The sequence below is a fragment of the Rhipicephalus sanguineus genome, chromosome 5, assembly GCF_013339695.2.
Source record: "Rhipicephalus sanguineus isolate Rsan-2018 chromosome 5, BIME_Rsan_1.4, whole genome shotgun sequence".
Taxonomy (NCBI): Eukaryota; Metazoa; Arthropoda; class Arachnida; order Ixodida; family Ixodidae; genus Rhipicephalus; species Rhipicephalus sanguineus.
Window position 1 is genome coordinate 8377167 of NC_051180.1, and position 18033 is coordinate 8395199.

Consider the following 18033-nt stretch of genomic DNA (forward strand, 5'->3'; position numbering starts at 1 on the left):
TAATTTGGTTTTAAAGTAAGCGCGAGTGCTCATCTGAGTTGGCAGAACCTTGCCACTTGTATGACTTTGATATCAAACCCCCCGTGACATTGAAGAGTACTGTCGATGTCACAGAAAGGTTTGTGGTGTGCACACAAATCACAACTGGTGCCCGATCGGAGATATTATTACTTGCCCCGCTCGCTCTGTTGTCGGGCTGCTCTCAAGGTGGTTCTGGACGCTCCCGCCAGTGGTGTTTAGGAATGGTTTGTTTTTCTTTTTTTTCTTTTTTTTTTTCTGGGGAGGCACACTCTTCCAAGTCCAGAGGGTGCTTGGCAGGTAGGTGTGTCGTGTGTCATTTCATTAGACATAGACAAAGGTTCATTTTGTGCTCAACTGTAACCCGTGTACATATCATATCTGGCAATACACTGCTTTCATTGTGAAAGCTCAATTAAAGAAAAAAACTATTTTGCATATTAAAGATAGTGGGAACACAGCCTAGCTGCATCACGTCTTTACAGTCAACGTCCGATTTTTCGGACTCCCCAGGGACCGCGAAATCGTCCGAAAAAACGAATTCATGCTTTTTTATTCCACTCAAGCAGTCAAATCGCCACATCTACATACATAATAGCTTTAATGCCTCCCAGTACACTTATCAGGCATTTTGGTGTGTGCCCAGGCTCTCGCAAATACATTCGGTACCTGCCGCGAACCCCGTGTGCCAACTACCACTTGCAAATTTGCGTCTCGTGATGAGCGCCGCAGATACCAGCAAAGCGCGGAATAGATTGCGGCTCACTCGCATGGAACGTTTGGAAACAATGACGCAGAACACAAAGACTGTGGCGGAAGGGCGATGACTCGTCCGGCTTTCCCCGATGCGTGTGCGCACGTAAACGATGCGCACATGCATCGCCGAATCTCCGCCAATACGTAGCATTTGCTGCCGTGTGAAGCCGATCGTCAGGGGCGGCGCCAGTGGGGGGTATGGGGGGAGGGAGAGCTGGAGCCCCCCCCCCCCCCTGCCCCCCTAAGAGCAAGCTTAGTCAAAACAAAATGCATATGTTCCCAGCCTCCCTGCCCCCCTGAAGGAACTCACTTTTCGTGGGTGCCTCCCCAGTGAAAAAATCCTGGCGCCGCCCCTGCTGATCGTTTCTAGTTGTGTGCAGCACATTGCCAACTAAGCTGACGCAGTCACTGTACGACTGTACTGTGGGTGTACCATACGCACGCATTTGTGATGACACGTCCCACAAAACACGAAACCTCTATAAAACATTTTATAGAAGTTTACAGAGGTTTTAAATGTTTCAAAGACGTTTTATAGAGGTTTTGTGCTTCATGGGGTCTGTGCGGCGCGCTTAGCGGTCTCGCACAAAGCGGCAGCATGAATGACGGCGCGGCAAATTTGGGTTCTCGCCTACTAAATGCGTACAGTACGCGTGCAACTGCGCTAGGCCACATGCACTACTGAGCAGTTAACTGAAGATGCTTATCGTAAGGCTTGTCAGCGATTGAGCCGTACTGGCGCGTTTGCCACCTGCCGCCATCACGCCTCCGTGCATTTCCGCTGCTTATCCGTAAGGACATCGCCGCACGGCGCCGTGATGGCGGCCCCTGTGAATTTCTGGTCTGCTTCACCCCACAACACTTCGCCATTGAGGCGAAGCTGACTTTCGGACTCTGGTACTGTCGCAAACAGATCGACTCGCGAAAGCGCTGGTTTGAACCTACGAGATGATAGACGTGGCAGAGGTGCGGGCTTCAATTAATGCCTTTCGGACCTGCAATTTGGGCAGAAAGTCCGAAAAATCGCACGCTGAAATTCTTCGGCATCCGAAATTTCGGACGTTCTTATACATTGACGTCTATGGGGCTGGTGACGGTGCCGCGAAAGCGTGCGAATTTTCGAGCATGTCCGGAAAATCGGGCGCCCCAAAAATCGGCAGGTGACTGTATTACGTGCCTAAGAAGTGCGTCTGTACATGGTGCAAACAAAGGGAGCAAGCAGATCATCAGCTGCAAGCCATCTAGGAAAGCTGTCCATGGGCATAAGACAGAAAGATATCCAGATCTTGAAAACAAGCCAGCCAACTATATTACCTAAGCCACTTTGTGTAGATCGGGTAAATCGTATGCCTTTGATGACCGAGCTTCTCGAGGTGAAGGCCTTTGAATCGGGGTACTACCAAGGCCTATCCTGAAGACATCTTAAAGCGAGTAGAAACTGTACTGCAACATTCGTGAGAAGACAAAGGCTTTTCCTTCAGAGACGTACAGGTACGTTCCAGAAGATTAAGGTTAACATTGTAAGAAAGGGAGTTTTTACTATAAAATGGGTGCATACTACATGCAGCTACGCTTTTATTTTCACATTTTTGAACCAGTGAATATTGTGTACATGTTAGAATCAAGTAAATACAGTATGTTAGCCATTGATACCTTGGGGTATTCCTGTCCATCAGTTGCTATTTCAGCCCTGTCCGAGCTTTGTGCAAATCAAGCTTACCTCTAGCCAAAATCTGCTCAGTAGTATCCTGTCACGTTACGAAAGCAGTTACAGTTAAAACTCGATCTAAAGAAGCCCGAATTTACAAATTTCCCACTCTCGCGAAGAAACTTCCATTTCCCCGCAGGCACCCATAGGGTTCAATGTTGTCATCAACTCGAATTAACTAAGCTATCGTGGCACTGAACTCGATCTAACAAAAATTTTCAAGAAATAAATTAGCAAAAATGCAGTGATTTCTTCTCAATTTTTACACAGACGACTTTTCTTCACATGTGCGCTGTAACACTATCGCAGTAAAACATCTAGCCAGCTTAGTCCCGACAATAGTTTTGTTTTGACGAGGCTGCAGGCTGCACGCCGCAGTCGGGGTCACTTTTACATATCAAATGGCGCTGGCGGCAGTAGTTTGTTGTCCCTGCAAATACTCCCACAGGAACATGGTTATTGCTTTCGTTATTTAATGGTCTATTCAACAGATGGCACTGAATGCCTCTTTGGAACTTTCTTGTTTTGCCTGCTCACACATTTACTGCATTTGTTCTCCCCATCTTTGAATGTCAGCAGCTTGTCATAGCTTCACGTGACCGTCTACCTCACCTGGATCACCTGGACAGTGGAGGAATTCATGCTCTAGCTGCCCTCACGTGCTTTTCACATGCGCGGGCACGTAATTAAGGGGCAAATGAAATGCCATGGTAGCTTTCAGGCGACATTACAATTTTACATTTCGAAGGACCGAAAAATTCCTTCCTCGACTTTACGAACTTCCCAATCTGACGAAATAATTCGAGCACCCCGATGACTTCATTACATCGGGTATCAAATGTATATGCAGAAAGCTGGGCAGACAACATGTCTAACCATAACTTCCAAAGAGGTACAGTCGAACCTCGTTAATATGTACCTGCTGCAGCAAGACTGAAAGTTGGGCTAGTTGGTGATACATAATGGGTGAAAAACAGCGCGCAGACAAACAGCACAAAGAAAAGGACACACAGAACAAGCGCTGACTCTCAACTGTGATTTGTTTGGCATATGCAGATTATTTATACACAAATGATGAGCATAAAGAATGTGCACAGAGGAGCTGGCAAGGGACCATAACAAGGCAAACTAGAAAAGGCTTTGATACCGTGAAAAGACTGCACAGGAGCAACAAAAGATCAAACAAACATACCACTGGTTAAGTTTGCTTCTTTTTCGTGTAAAGAAACCGATGTTTGGCTGACACAGGACTCTCCTTCTTTTTTAATGTAGAAAGCTTCCACAAGGTCCCGTGTTGTCTGATCTAAAGAGCACTGTGGTATCACTGAACAATGGCTTGCACCCACACGTGTTGCAGTGCGAAGGCAGGTTGACATACGTGCAGGTCTTGAAGGTTCCGGAATGTTCTTTTAGCCATACACAGAAGCAGCGCCCCGTTTGCCCGATGTACACTTTTTTACAGGTTATGGGTATTTTGTACACTACCCCTTATGCACAGCACATTGCTGCGTCTCTGTGCTTCATACCACATTGAATTTGGCTAGACCTCAGTTTATCATGCTTTTTGTTCACCATTGGGCACATTTTTCCTACCTTTTTTTGGGCTGAAAATAGTACCTGAACATCATAACGTGATGCCACATTATTTAACTCATGTGCCATTCTGTGCTTGTAGGGCATGGCGGCACATATTTTTGGCCACTCTTTTTTTTACACTTTTTTGTCCCTTCTTAATCTGACGCACTAGTCCGTCGCATACGGAAGTGATTACAGAAATCGAGAAACCTGCTGCCTGAAGGCGACCCACCTGATCAGAAAAGCTTTTTTCCCCCTGGTGCCTACACGACTTCCTAATCGCGGCCCCGAGGCTCGACGTAGCAATGCCGTTCTTCACTATTTTCGAATGTGCCGTCTTATAATTAAGGAGTGGTTTTACAGATCTGGGGTTATACGCCCAACAAGGGTGGTTGTTATAAAAGGTCATCTTTAGGTCAGTTTCTAGACCTAAAGATAACCTTTTCTAACAACCACCCTTGTTGGGCGTATAACCCCAGATCTGTAAAACCACTCCTTAATTATAAGTCGGGGCATTCGAGGATAGAGAAGAACGGCATCGCTACGTTGAGCCTCGGGGCAACGATTAGGAAGTCGTGTAGGCACCAGGGGGCAGGGCGTCGGAACGAAATGTTTTTCATTTCGATTTTAGTTTCGTTCCGACGCAAAAAGTTCCGTGCTGTTTCTTTTCCGGAACGAAAAAAAAAAATGTTCCGTAACGGTTCGTAACAGTTTTTTTTTTTTGTATGCAAAAAATTTGAAGTTAAGGTAATCATAAAAAACATTGGATTTGTTATGTAGTTACTTGCCCTCCTCTTAAGAAAGTGGGACAAGGGTAAAACACGTTATTCAGAGGAGCGGAAGTAACTGTACCACGAATTCCTACCAACTAGCACAAACCAGTATTAATTTCAGTCATAGTATTTATTTTCTCGAAACGCAAACACAAATTTTTTATTGGGCTCAATGCTTTGTGTCAAGGGAGTGAGCACGATCTCAGATGCGGCACGTCATTGAGTGTACTCTGATGTGTGAGACTGCTGTTCTGATAAAAAGATCGCCAGGCCTGCGCGGAACACGCAGCACAGTCACAACGAAAGCTGGAAGAGCGGACTTTGTAGAGCCCGTTGTAGAGACTCTAAGGGGCAACTAATACAAGCACACATGCAAGGTAATCACCGTAATTTTTCTGAAGTAGCGAAGTTCCCACCACGTCATTTTTCGTCATTCTTATGAGAATCGTGGTACCCGCTACACATGTGTAAGGCATTATCTGCACTTTGTGCTGTGGCTGATAACGATGAAGAATTATCGTTGAGCACTTTGCAGTGGGCGGGAAGCAGTGCTGCGGAATGGGCGCCTCCATTCCATTCGAACGCCATTCCGGGGAATCAGAACTTACCGCAATTCCATTCCTTTCAATTCCTCGGAATAAAAAAACTTAGCTCATTCCCACTCCGGGAATGCCCGGGCAGTTCAATTCCATTCCTGTAATTCCTCAACGTAGGACAGGCACCTTGATAGTTTTATCGAGTTAAGATTAATGCCCCATAAAGCTGATGTTATCAGATGCATTAAGAACTGCAAAAGTACGCAAAACACGTTACCAAGGCCGAGGGATAGTAGCTTGGTGACATATCTAGTGCAGTACTACAAGCACCCTACTAATTCCCACAGGGGCAGTCCTCCCGCTACCTATGGTATTTGCATGGTCAGCATGTTTGAACGAATGGTGATAGTTTAACATTGTTTAAGCTTAAATGTGTTTATACTAAAATGACTATATAGCGTATTGTCACGTGGTCGTGACGTCGACGAAGACAGCAGTCGGCGTTTGCAGGATGAAACTGTTTATTTGGCCGAACCTGTGGCCGGAAAATCAGAACTAGAACTACAGCAATACACGCTGTACAATGATAGCGGCGAACAGGGTGTCGTCCGTTGATCAACTGACAAGCGGTCAAGCGCGTCGGCTTTTATACAGGTGCTATGGAACTTTCCAGCAATATTGCTGGTGGCGGCGTTATCTCTTGACAACGCTGGAACATTCGCGTGCGGCGCGTAATCTTAACAAAACGATCTACCAGAATCGTGAAGCTTCTCGAACACTGCTTCGGGGCCAGCGTCGAGCGTTGATAACCGTCCTTGCTGGTCAAACTTGAACACATCAAAATAAAAGCAGAAGCGGGCGTGGCATTGCCCCCCTCTGAAAAAGCATCGTCCCAATGCTTGCAACAGAACATGCAAAGGAAAAAACAAGTGCATACACAAATAAATTACAATAACAAAGGAAAAAGTAGAGTCTCCAGGGTCCCTAACGCGCAAAAAACGGCTTAAGGCGCACGACATGGACGACTTCAGCTCGTGCGCGGCGTCGCTGGGAGTTCGTAATGCCGTACGGGACGACCTCGTAGTCAAGAGCGCCGTGACGTCGAAGCACCTTGTATGGCCCGAAGTATCGCCGAAGAAGTTTTTCACTGAGCCCACGTCGGCGTATCGGCGTCCAGACCCACACACGGTCACCGGGTTGGTACTCCATGTGGCGTCGTCGAAGATTATAGTGACGGCTGTCGACCCTCTGCTGGTTCTTGATGCGCAGGCGGGCGAGCTTCTTCAGCGCGTTGCAAATAGGCGGCTACGTCGAGGTCGTCTTCGTCGGTGGCGGTTGGTAGCATTGCGTCGAGCGTCGTTGCCGGGCTCCTTCCGTAGACCAGCTTGTACGGCGTCATTTGCGTCGTTTCTTGCATGGCCGTGTTGTATGCGAAGGTCACATACGGAAGGATGGCATCCCACGTCTTGTGTTCGATGTCGACATACATGGCCAGCATGTCGGCGATGGTCTTGTTTAGCCGCTCGGTGAGGCCATTGGTCTGTGGGTTGGTACGCTGTGGTCCGGCGGTGGCTTGTTTGGCTGTATCTCAGTATTGCCTGAGTTAGGTCAGCAGTAAACGCCGTACCTCTGTCGGTGATGAGGACCTCTGGGGCGCCATGACGCAGGAGGATGTTCTCAACGAAGAACTTCGCTACCTCGGCGGCACTGCCTCTAGGTAGGGCCCTTGTCTCGGCGTAGCGGGTGAGGTAGTCGGTAGCTACGACGATCCATTTGTTTCCGGTATTGGACGTCGGGAACGGCCCCAGTAAGTCCATCCCAATTTGCTGGAACGGCCGTCGAGGTGGCTCGATAGGCTTCAGAAGTCCGGCTGGCCTAGTCGGCGGTGTCTTGCGTCGCTGACAGTCCCGGCAGGTCTTGACGCAGCGAGTTACGTCGGCGACAAGGCGCGGCCAGTAGTACTTTTCCTGTATTCTTGCGAGCGTGCGAGAAACACCCATGTGTCCAGACGTCGGGTCGTCATGCAGAGCCTGGAGGACCTCTGATCACAATGTCGAGGGCACTACGAGAAGGGAATCGGCTCGAAGCGGCGAGAAGTTCTTCTTAAGGAGAACACCGTTGCGCAAGAAAAAACGACGTCAGTCCTCGCGTGAATACCTTGGGAACAACGGTGGTCCTGCCCTCGAGGTATTCCACAAGGCCCCTGAGTTCTGGGTCCGCTCACTGTCGTTCGGCGAAGTCTTCGGCACTTATGGTTCCCAAGAAGCAGTCATCCTCCGTGTCGTCCTGCGGCGGTGGGTCGACGGGGGCGCGGGACAGGCAGTCAGCGTCGGAGTGTTTTCTTCCGGACTTGTAAACGACGGTTATGTCAAATTCTTGAAGTCGTAGGCTCCACCGTGCGAGGCGACCTGAAGGGTCCTTCAAGTTAGCTAGCCAACACAAGGCGTGGTGGTCGCTCACAACTTGAAGGGCCGGCCGTAGAGGTAGGGGCGAAACTTCGAGGTAGCCCAGACGATGGCCAGGCACTCCTTTTCTGTTGTGGAGTAGTTGATTTCTGCCTTTGATAGCGACCGGCTAGCATAACTGATGACCCTTTCGAATCTCGTCGGTCTTTTGCACAAGGACGGCGCCGAGTCCTACGCTGCTTGCGTCGGTGTGGATTTCCGTATCGGCGTATTCGTCGAAATGCGCAAGTATGGGAGGCGTCTGCAGGCGTCGTTTCAGTTCTTGAAATGCTTGAACTTGCGACGTTTCCCACCTGAATTCGACGTCGGCCTTCGTGAGTTGCGTCAGTGGCTCGGCGATCCGTGAAAATTCCTTGACGAAACGTCTGTAATAGGCGCACAAGCCGAGAAAACGGCGTACGGCCTTCTTATCGGTGGGCGTCGGGAAGTCAGCGATGGCAGCTGTTTTCCGCGGGTCCGGGCGAACACCATCCTTACTGATTACGTGACCCAAGAACAAGAGCTCCTCGTACGCGAAGCGGCACTTTTCAGGCTTCAAGGTGAGTCCGGAGGTCTTGATTGCTTGAAGTACAACTTCAAGGCGCCGAAGGTGTTCGTCGAAGTTTGAGGAAAACACAACGACGTCGTCCAAGTACACGAGACACGTCTGCCACTTCAAGCCGGCCAGTACTGTATCCATAACCCGTTGAAACGTCGCAGGTGCCGAGCAAAGACCAAAGGGCATGACCTTGAACTCGAACAGGCCGTCTGGTGTTATAAAAGCAGTCTTTTCACGGTCTCTCTCGTCGACTTCTATTTGCCAGTAACCGGTCTTGAGGTCCATCGACGAAAAGTACTTTGCATTGTGTAATCGATCCAGGGTGTCGTCTATCCGGGGAAGGGGATACACGTCCTTCTTCGTGACTTTGTTCAGGCGCCGATAATCGACGCAAAACGTAGAGGACACATCCTTCTTCTTCACTAGCACCACCGGGGATGCCCATGGACTCTTCGACGGCTGGATGATGTCGTCGCGTAGCATTTCGTCGACTGTTTCTTCACGGCCTCGCGTATCTCGCGTCGAAACTCTGTACGGGCTCTGACGGAGTGGTCTGGCGCTTTCCTCTGTTATGATGCGATGTTTTGCCACGGGAGTCTGCCTAATTCTTGACGACGACGAAAAGCAGTCCTTGTATTGCAAGAGCAGGGTTTTGAGCTGTTCTTGTTTGTGCTTCTCAAGGCTGGGATTGATGTCGAAAGCTGGTTGCGGCGCTTTATTCGTCAGAGTAGGCTCGGGAGAATCGGTGAGGCCGAAAGCATTGCTGGCTTCTACGATTTCATCGATGTAGGCGACCGTCGTGCCTTGCTCACGTGCTTGTACTCGTTGCTGAAATTCGTGAGCATAACTGTTGCTTTCCCTGCCCGCAGCTCTGCTACTCCTCTTGAGACGCAAATCGTGCGGTTATAAGTGGTGCTGGTCGCCTTCAACAACGCCTTCCAGGTCTGCTGATTTCTGAGTGCCGACGGAAATGATGACGCTGGAGCGAGGGGGAATGGTGACCTGGTCTTCCAGCACATTCAAGGCTTGCTTTCTTGGCGGAGTGTGCGGCGGCAGTGCCTTTTCCGTGGACGGTGTTATTGACTTAGACCTCAGGTCGATGATTGCACCATGAAGGCCTAAGAAGTCCATAACAAGGATGACATCTCTCGAGCAACGCGGCAGGACCACGAAGTTCGCGGGATAAATCCGGCCGTTAATGGCGAGTCTCGCTGTGCAGATTCCCTCCGGCGTTACGAGTGGCCTCCAGCTGTCCGGATTTCGGGGCCTTCCCAGGCTGTCCTAACTTCCTTCAGCTTCGTGGCGAACGGTCCACTGATGACAGAATAGTCGGCTCCGGTGTCGATGAGGGCTGTGACGCTGTGGCCGTCGATAAGAACGTCGAGGGTCGCTAGTTCGTCGTCTTGAGTTGCAGTACGTCGTGGCGTCGGGTCACGGCTACGTCGGTTTGTTCCGCTGCTTCCACGTTGCGTCGTCAGGACTACTTCGGTCCGCGAGGTTTCGTCGTCAGGGGGTTCGCGTCGTGTCCTGAAGCCTTCGTCGTGGCGGCGGAGGGTCTTCGGTATTTCGTCGTACAGCAACCGCACCTCCATCGGTTGCTGCCCTTAGTTTTCCGGATGCGGGCTAGGTGACCGGCCCCGGGTTGGGCCAGTGTATGGTCGGCGTTGGGGAGAGGCGTAGCGGCCTGGCGACGGCGATCGGGAAGGTCCTCGGGGGGTCCACTGCGCTCCTGCCAGGTAGTCGGCGATGTCACGTGGTCGTTCCCCCTGCTGTGGACGCGGCGCGTCGACGGCGAACCCACCGCAGTCCCATCTGTCGATAATGGCAGCGGTGGGTAGGTGTGGCCGGCTTCTCCGCAGTGGTAAGCAGAGTGAATGATGGTCGGGGGGCGCGCCAAACGTCGGTCTTCCTCGGCGCGTATCGCTGACCGGCTGGCGGGCGGTATGACGTCGGTGGTGGCGGCGGTGGCGCCTGGCGGCGGAACTGCTGGGGCGGCGCGGCGTCTTGACGTGGGCGAGAAGGGGGGCGTTGCGTCGGGCTGGCAGCAGCATAGCTCATTGCTTGCAGCTGCGGCGGTGCCGGTGAGGAACACCCAGTGATTGTTGGATTTCCTCGCGTACAACGTCCGCAATCGACGTCACTTCGGGCTGTGTAAAAGGTGCGAGCTTTCGCAGCTCCTCTCGCACGATGGCTCGTATCGTTTCGCGCAAGTCGTCGGAGCCGAGGGCGTGAACTGCTGCGTTGTCTTGGAATGCGCGGCGATTGTACTGCCGAGTGCGCATCTCGAGCGTCTTCTCGATTGTTGTTGCCTCGGCAAGGAATTCTTGAATGTCTTGGGTGGGTTTCTGATTAGTCCCGCGAACAGCTCCTGCTTGATTCCTCGCATGAGGAAGCGAACTTTCTTCTCCTCGGGCATCTCAGGGTCTGCGTGGCGGAACAGTCTCGTCATTTCTTCTGTGAAGAGTGCCACGTTTTCATTTGGCAGCTGCACGCGGGTTTCGAGCAGAGCCTCGGCCCTCTCCTTGCGGACAACGCTGGTGAATGTTGCCAGGAACCTGCTGCGAAAAACGTCCCTGTTGTCAGGGTTCGCTCTTGGTTCTCGAACCATGTTCTAGCTGCGTCCTCCAAGGCGAAGAAGACATGCTGTAGCTTGTCTTCACTGGTCCAGGAATTGAAAGGCGACTCGTCGTAGGCTTCCAGCTAGCTTTCCGGGTCTTCGAACGACGATCCGCGGAAGGTGGGCGCTCCTTGGGCTGGCGAAAAAGGATTGGCGCAGGCTGCACGTGGTCGGTCATCGTCGCTGTGGTCGATGTTGAGATCTGCGGCTGCCTGGGTTTTTCGGGAAGGAGCCCGTGCTCTGGCTGCAGTCCTTCTGCCTGCGCGCTTGTGCGACGATCCGGGATTTCCTTGCCGTCGTCCTCGTCGCGCGGCTTGGGCTTGGGTGAGCGCTCCGCGGAGGCGTCCGGATCATGAAGCAGCACCTCCACCAGATTTCACGTGGTCGTGACGTCGACGAAGACAGCAGTCGGCGTTTGCAGGATGAAACTGTTTATTTGGCCGAACCTGTGGCCGGAAAATCAGAACTAGAACTACAGCAATACACGCTGTACAATGATAGCGGCGAACAGGGCGTCGTCCGTCGATCAACTGACAAGCGGTCAAGCGCGTCGGCTTTTATACAGGTGCTATGGAACTTTCCAGCAATATCGCTGGTGGCGGCGTTATCTCTCGACAACGCTGGAACATTCGCGTGCGGCGCGCAATCTTAACAAAACGATCTACCAGAATCGTGAAGCTTCTCGAACACTGCTTCGGGGCCAGCGTCGAGCGTTGATAACCGTCCTTGCTGGTCAAACTTGAACACATCAAAAAAAAGCAGAAGCGGGCGTGGCAGTTTTTATGCTGACAAAAGTTGTATTCAAGAAGACTAAGCAGTTTTGCCACGCGCCTGGAGCTGTCGTTAATATGGAGAAAACTAAGATTTGGTTAATGGGGAACAAAACCGTCTGGATCTGCTGGTATTAGTTAGAACAGTGCACCGCTCGCGCACTTTGTGCCTTTGCATCGAATACGGAACACTGGGCCGCACTGCTCGTCAGCACTGATGGTTGTCAAGCGCGCCTCGGAAGCATGGATGGGGTGAGGAGAACATTCTGTGTTCGCCTATGCGCAGGTATGCAATGTCTTCCTTGTCGCAAAGGTTATTTACGTGTGTCAAGTACTAAACTGCTCATGAGATAAAGATCAGGCTGTGCATAGAGTATTCAGCACTTTCGTGTGGAGGTATCAATGGAAACCAACGCGCAGGAGTAATTTGTTCTCCCTTCAGTATCTGCTCGGATAATGGATTTGTTTGTACACTAACTTAGCCTCGGTTTGTAGTAGGCACGTTGCTTACAAATGTACCGTGCTTGTAATTCAGCAAACCAGTTTAAATATACTGCTTTATTGTTAAATTCGAGGCTCTGACTTACTAATGTTTGAAGTTTGAAAAACAGCACGTAGACGAAAACGTGCTCTATTTCGGAAAAGATGTAACTCCATTCTCATTCCATTCCGTGCAAAAACCTCTTAATGCCATTCCCATTACATTCCTCCAAGCGTTGTCCCCATTCCATTCCATTTCAGGGTCTCGAAAATGTGGAATGATTCCAGGGTCATTCCGATTCAGGAGTGGCAACTCCGCAACACTGGTGGGAAGCATTAAACCACATACTCATTGCACTATTAGCATTGTGTGTGACTGGTTGTTATTTTACTCTTCTGCCACGCTATATTACACATGTTAACACCATTCCTTGCCCGACATGACGCCTGTATTGACTGCTATGCAGAGGGCACGGGTTAAACTCCCATCCGACCCTAGAAATTTGTTTCTCATTCAACTTTTCCTTATTTCACGGACAGAGGTCACGAACACCGGCAGTGGCAGACATCTATGGTGCCATATTCGGCTTCTGTGATCTCATAACAGCCTTCACTCTAACGAAGTTCTGCGCCGACGATGCCTTCTCTACTTTGGCCTGCATGACAGGCGCGCAAAAGTCCACTTGCGTTAAAGGGGCCCTGCACACCTTTCTTAGTTATATTGGAATAGTCTCATTATTGAGTATGACTCTTCACGAGTCATATGCCGCAAAATTTTTCGAATCCGTCAAGTCTAAGTGGTGTTACCAAATTATAGAGATCACGTTCCACAGCTTTCTCCCTCAACTCAACGCCGCGAGCGCACGGAAAGCTAGGCAGCGAGTCGAGGGAGGGAGCGCAGAGGAGCGAGGCTCCGCCCAAGAGTGCCGGCGGAGTTTTTTTCTTCATTTTTTTTCTCTCTGACGTCTGGGCACAACCACGTGGTCTGTGCCGCCACTTCCGGTCGGCTTGCGTCGTTCTCGTCGAGCGGAGCCGATCGCACTGTGTATCGCGCGTGCTTGAAAACTGCGCGTCGGTTTGGTAATGTTGGGTGTGCACCTCGAACGCCGTAGTGTTTTCATCGCTCTGCCAACCATGGAAGCAAACCTGCGCGGTTTGGAACGAATGACAGCTGAGATCGGTTTCGGCCCATACTCCAATACACCGCCTCGTAAGACGGCACTGGCAGACGACCCCGAAGCGCCGCCATTACCGGACGCCAGCATTGTTATCGGAGACACGCTGCACCCCTGCCTCGGTCGGTCGTGAGAACGTGCCGACGATGCAGTTCTCAGCTGACGAGGCAACACTCAAACGGCTACCACTCTCAACGGCAACCGGCAATGGTCAAAAGCACAGAAATATTCACGTTTTCGGCACTGCGCATGGCGAGAAAACGGAACCACGCAACTACGAGCAGACGAGCTGTCGGTGAGACCGGAAGTGCTAATATTAATGTTTGTTCGGTGTTCTTAATGCGATAAAATAATATAAACATACATATTATCTACTTATTGAACTCAAAATTAACAACGAAAGTAATAATGAGGGTGTTATCGTGATTATAACATCAGCCAATGGTGGAACTGCCGACAATCGCGTCATATTTTGCGGACTAATACATCATTTGTCGAGAGAAGAGGGAACGATTTTCAGCTGACTTTGAGAATTTATTGTAAATTCCAGGCCGTGCGCATTGCTACAATATTTGGCTCGCGTGTTCTCGGGAGCCTCGACTACCGATCGGCAGCGCTTTTTGAGCATGCTCGAAAAGTGTTGCAGGGCCCCTTTAATATAAACATCTCTGGTTGCCACTGTTTTAATTTTTCGCACAATTTCAACACATCTTTGCTTCGGAATTCCTGCCTGAGGTACGCGCTAATACTGTACCCTGAGACATGCTCACACTGCATGAGCTCAGTTGTTCCGGATTGCGAAGTTTTCTCGTGAACCGATTGAAAAAATTTCGGTTTCACTCCGGAAGGAAATAATGGATAAAGTTTCGCTTACGTTTTCGTTCTGGTCAAAAATATTGTTTTTTTCGTTTTTTGTTTTCGGTTTTCGTTCCGTTCCGACACCCTGCCAGGGGGAAAAAAGCTTTTCTGATCAGGTGGGTCGCCTTCACAGTAACCACTTCCGTCTGCGAAGGACTAGTGCGTCACATTAAGAAGGGACAAAAAAGTGTGAAAAAAGACGGCCAAAAATATGTGCCACCATGCCCTACAAGCACAGAATGGCACATGGGTTAAAAATGTGGCGTTAAGTTCAGGTACTATTTTCAGCCAAAAATAAGTTAGGAAAATTGTGCCCAATGGTGAACAAAAAGCATGATAAACTGAGGTCTAGCCAAATTAAATGTGGTGTGAAGCACAGAGACACAGCAATGTGCTGCGCACAAGGGGTAGTGTATAAAATACTAGGGGGTGCGAATATTCGAAATTTCGAATATTTTTCGAATAGTGTTTGCTATTCGGTTCGATTCGCACTGGAATTTTACTATTCGAACTTCCCAAAAACAAATACAGTCAAAGTACGATTGAAATTGACCCCTTCAGATTTTCAATACGCTTCACCTCATTACACCCTCATATTGCGGCAAAGCTGCCTTTCAAGCTCCGTTACGGTCGAACTTTGCCAAGACGCAGTCAACGTCCGATTGGTAGTGGTCCCTAGATTTTCAATATGCTTCACCTCATCACACCCCGGTATTGCGGCAAAGCTGCCTTTCAAGCTCTGTTACGGTCGAACTTCGCCAAAACACAACGTCCGATTGAAAGCGGTCCCTAGATTTTTCAATATGCTTCACCTCATCACACCCCGGTATTGCGGCAAAGCTGCCTTTCAAGCTCCGTTACGGCCGCAAATCTACTAATTCAAGAAAACGCAGGTTCTAACATGGAGATGAAAGATGTGGCAGAGGTGGGGGCTCAATTAATGCTGTTTTGGACCTGTAATTTGGGCAGGAAGTCCGAAAAATCGGAAGCTAAAGCTTTTTAGCATCAAAAATTTCAGATGTTCTTATTACTACGAGGCAGATTTGGAACTCCGGACTTGAAGGGAGCACACCCTTGTCCCCCACATCAGTTGGGCTTCCACAGAAGTTGAAAGTGGAGGAGAGGCTGAGGAAATGGCATCTTTGCCTATCACGTGTAAAGTGTTGTCGGCAAAACTTTGGTGGCACCAAATCATGTAGATAAATAGAATTCGGCCTCTACATTGCCTCATTCTTGATAAGGCAACTATGAAACACCACTCCGTGCCACTGCTTCATCAACCTAGCGAAAAGAAACATTTGCATGTTGCTATCTCATAAGAATATGCTTAGGACTCCTCTCTAACATTTTTCTGCAATTTCGCTTCGAAGTATTCGAAAAATATTCTAGAAGTATTCGAGAAATATTCGAAAAATATTCGATTCGACTCGCACTCTCACTTCAATATTCGAATTCGCTTCGCACCCAAAATTTTGCTATTCGCACAGCTCTACAAAATACCCTTAACCTGTAAAAGAAGTGTACATCGGGCAAACGGGGCGCTGCCTCTGTCTACGGCTAAAAGAACATTCCGGAACCTTCAAGACCTGCACGTATGTCAACCTGCCTTCGCACTGCAACACGTGTGGGTGCAAGCCATTGTTCAGTGATACCACAGTGCTCTTTAAACACAGTGATCAAACAACACGGGAACTTGTGGAAGCTTTCTACATTAAAAAGAAGGAGAGTCCTGTGTCAGCCAACATCGGTTTCTTTACACGAAAAAGCAAACTTGACCAGTGGTATGTTTGTTTGATCTTTTGTCGCTCCTGCGCAGTCTCTTCACAGTATAAAAGCCTTTTATAGTTTGCCTTGTTATGGTCCCTTGCCAGCTCCTCTGCACATGTTCTTTATGCTTATCATTTGTGTATAAATAATCTACATATGCCAAATAAATTACAGTTGAGAGTCAGCGCACTGTTTTTTGCCCATTATGTACCTGCTTTAAACGTACTAACGGTTAAAACGTAGTTACGACGAATCCCCGACCGAGTCCCATAGAGCCCAATGCATTCGCTGACCGCTTAAGCCGTAGTCGTTCGCCCTATGCCTACCGGTTAGTGTGTACTGCAATAACTTTTGTGCCATAAGATTTTACTGCGTCGCTCAACTTCCCGACGCCACAATGTGCCGCCAAAGGTTTTCCGTCTTTTTGAGAAGTGCGGAGATCGGTTGATCACCGATTCTGACTTCCGCGCAATTGTGGTGACGCCTTTGCAGGTAAGCATTGGGAAAGGACGAAGGCGAGGTGGCGGCCACCGACGAACGTGCCGGCATGGACTTATCGCCGACAACCTTATCACAATAAGTATCTTTGTCTTATCTGCTCGGGCACGCGGTGCAGCGTAGCGCTACTTTTTAAGCTACTGCACACTTTTATTAGGCGACAACCTGAACGCGCTGGGCCGCCGATCGCTGCCGCCTCATTTGCGGGGCCGTCTTCAAAGGCTGAAGTTGAATTAATGGCGCAGTGCTCGGACGAGGGGACGAAGAACTTACGCCATGTACCAACTAGCCCAACAGCAAACGCTACTAAGCCGTCATCAGGCACGCACTGCTTTGTAGAAACGAAAGCAGATCGCTGTTGCGTGGTTAGCGTTGCAGGTCACGAGCGCTGAGAAACCTCGCTGCATTGATGCTATCACACTAAACGCACGCATACGGTACAGCAAGCGTAGCGCTCTTGTTACCATACTGCACGCTTTTATTGGGCGACCACCCAACGCGCCTCCGCCCGCTGCAAGGACCGCTAGAGCGTCGCGGAGTGAGCATCGCTTGCACGAAGTTCGTCATCGCTGCGTTAATTAACCGAACAAGCTACTTGCCGCATCTGTGCACGATCTGGAGCGAAGTGGCATCGAACAACATTTCCACAACAAATGCGCGCATGCGACACAGCAAGCGGCCCGGTAGTGACGGCGTGAGCGAGGTAGGCGACGCGCTGCAACGCAACTAGCCGGGAGACGATCAGCTCCACGCGGCCGTACAGCGTTTCACTAGAACTCTGTCAGTTTTCGTTTGGTAGGAGATCGCGGTTAGACGCACAGACATACACAGTGCAGACCACTTATAATGTAACCGCATATAGTGCAGGACCGGTTATAATGCGGTCTTTTTCGACTCCCGTTTACCCTCCCATAGAACCGCATGTATACACATACAGCTTATTGTGCAGTCCCCCAGATGAAATCCCATTTTTAATGCAGTTGCGGGAAAATATTTCTGACAAACGCCGGGGGGTAGCGAGTGCGGTTCTCAAAGGAGGTACGCCGCTGGGGAGGAGCGATGAGGTCGTTACGAAAGGGCGAGGGTACGCCACAGTAACGAACGAGGGGCGGAGAGAGGAAAAAGACCGCGGCAGCGCTGTGCGGGCTCGCCGAGTGGGGAAGGATGGTGGTTGCCAAGGCGACGGAGTAGCCTTTGCACCGGCGGCGGCAAGGCTCCGCGGCCGCTTGCCAGCAGCGCGTTCCGCGTGGAACGTACGATCGCGTCCTCATCAAGTGCGCTTTTAAAGTAAGTTTCCTGTCGGGAAAAGCGTCGTCGTTATCACACTTGCTACAGATATCGCGTTTGCTACCTCGTCCGCAAATTGAGAAGTTTTGCGGCTTCATGACTGCGAGCTTTCACCTGTTCTGCCAGTGCGCGGACTTAAACGAGCTTGGCGGGCTTTTGTCGCCGTTGATCTCCCGGCCGCGAACACAAACTTCGTATCACACGCGCTGTTC

At 50.1% G+C, this 18033-nt stretch overlaps 1 protein-coding gene across 1 annotated transcript in view; it reads right to left on the minus strand.

Moving 5' to 3' along the window:
- The window catches only part of LOC119393089 (rho guanine nucleotide exchange factor 11-like), a 180554-nt gene that overhangs the window by 161364 nt on the left and 1157 nt on the right, over positions 1 to 18033 (minus strand). The gene's annotated exons all lie outside the window — the stretch shown is intronic.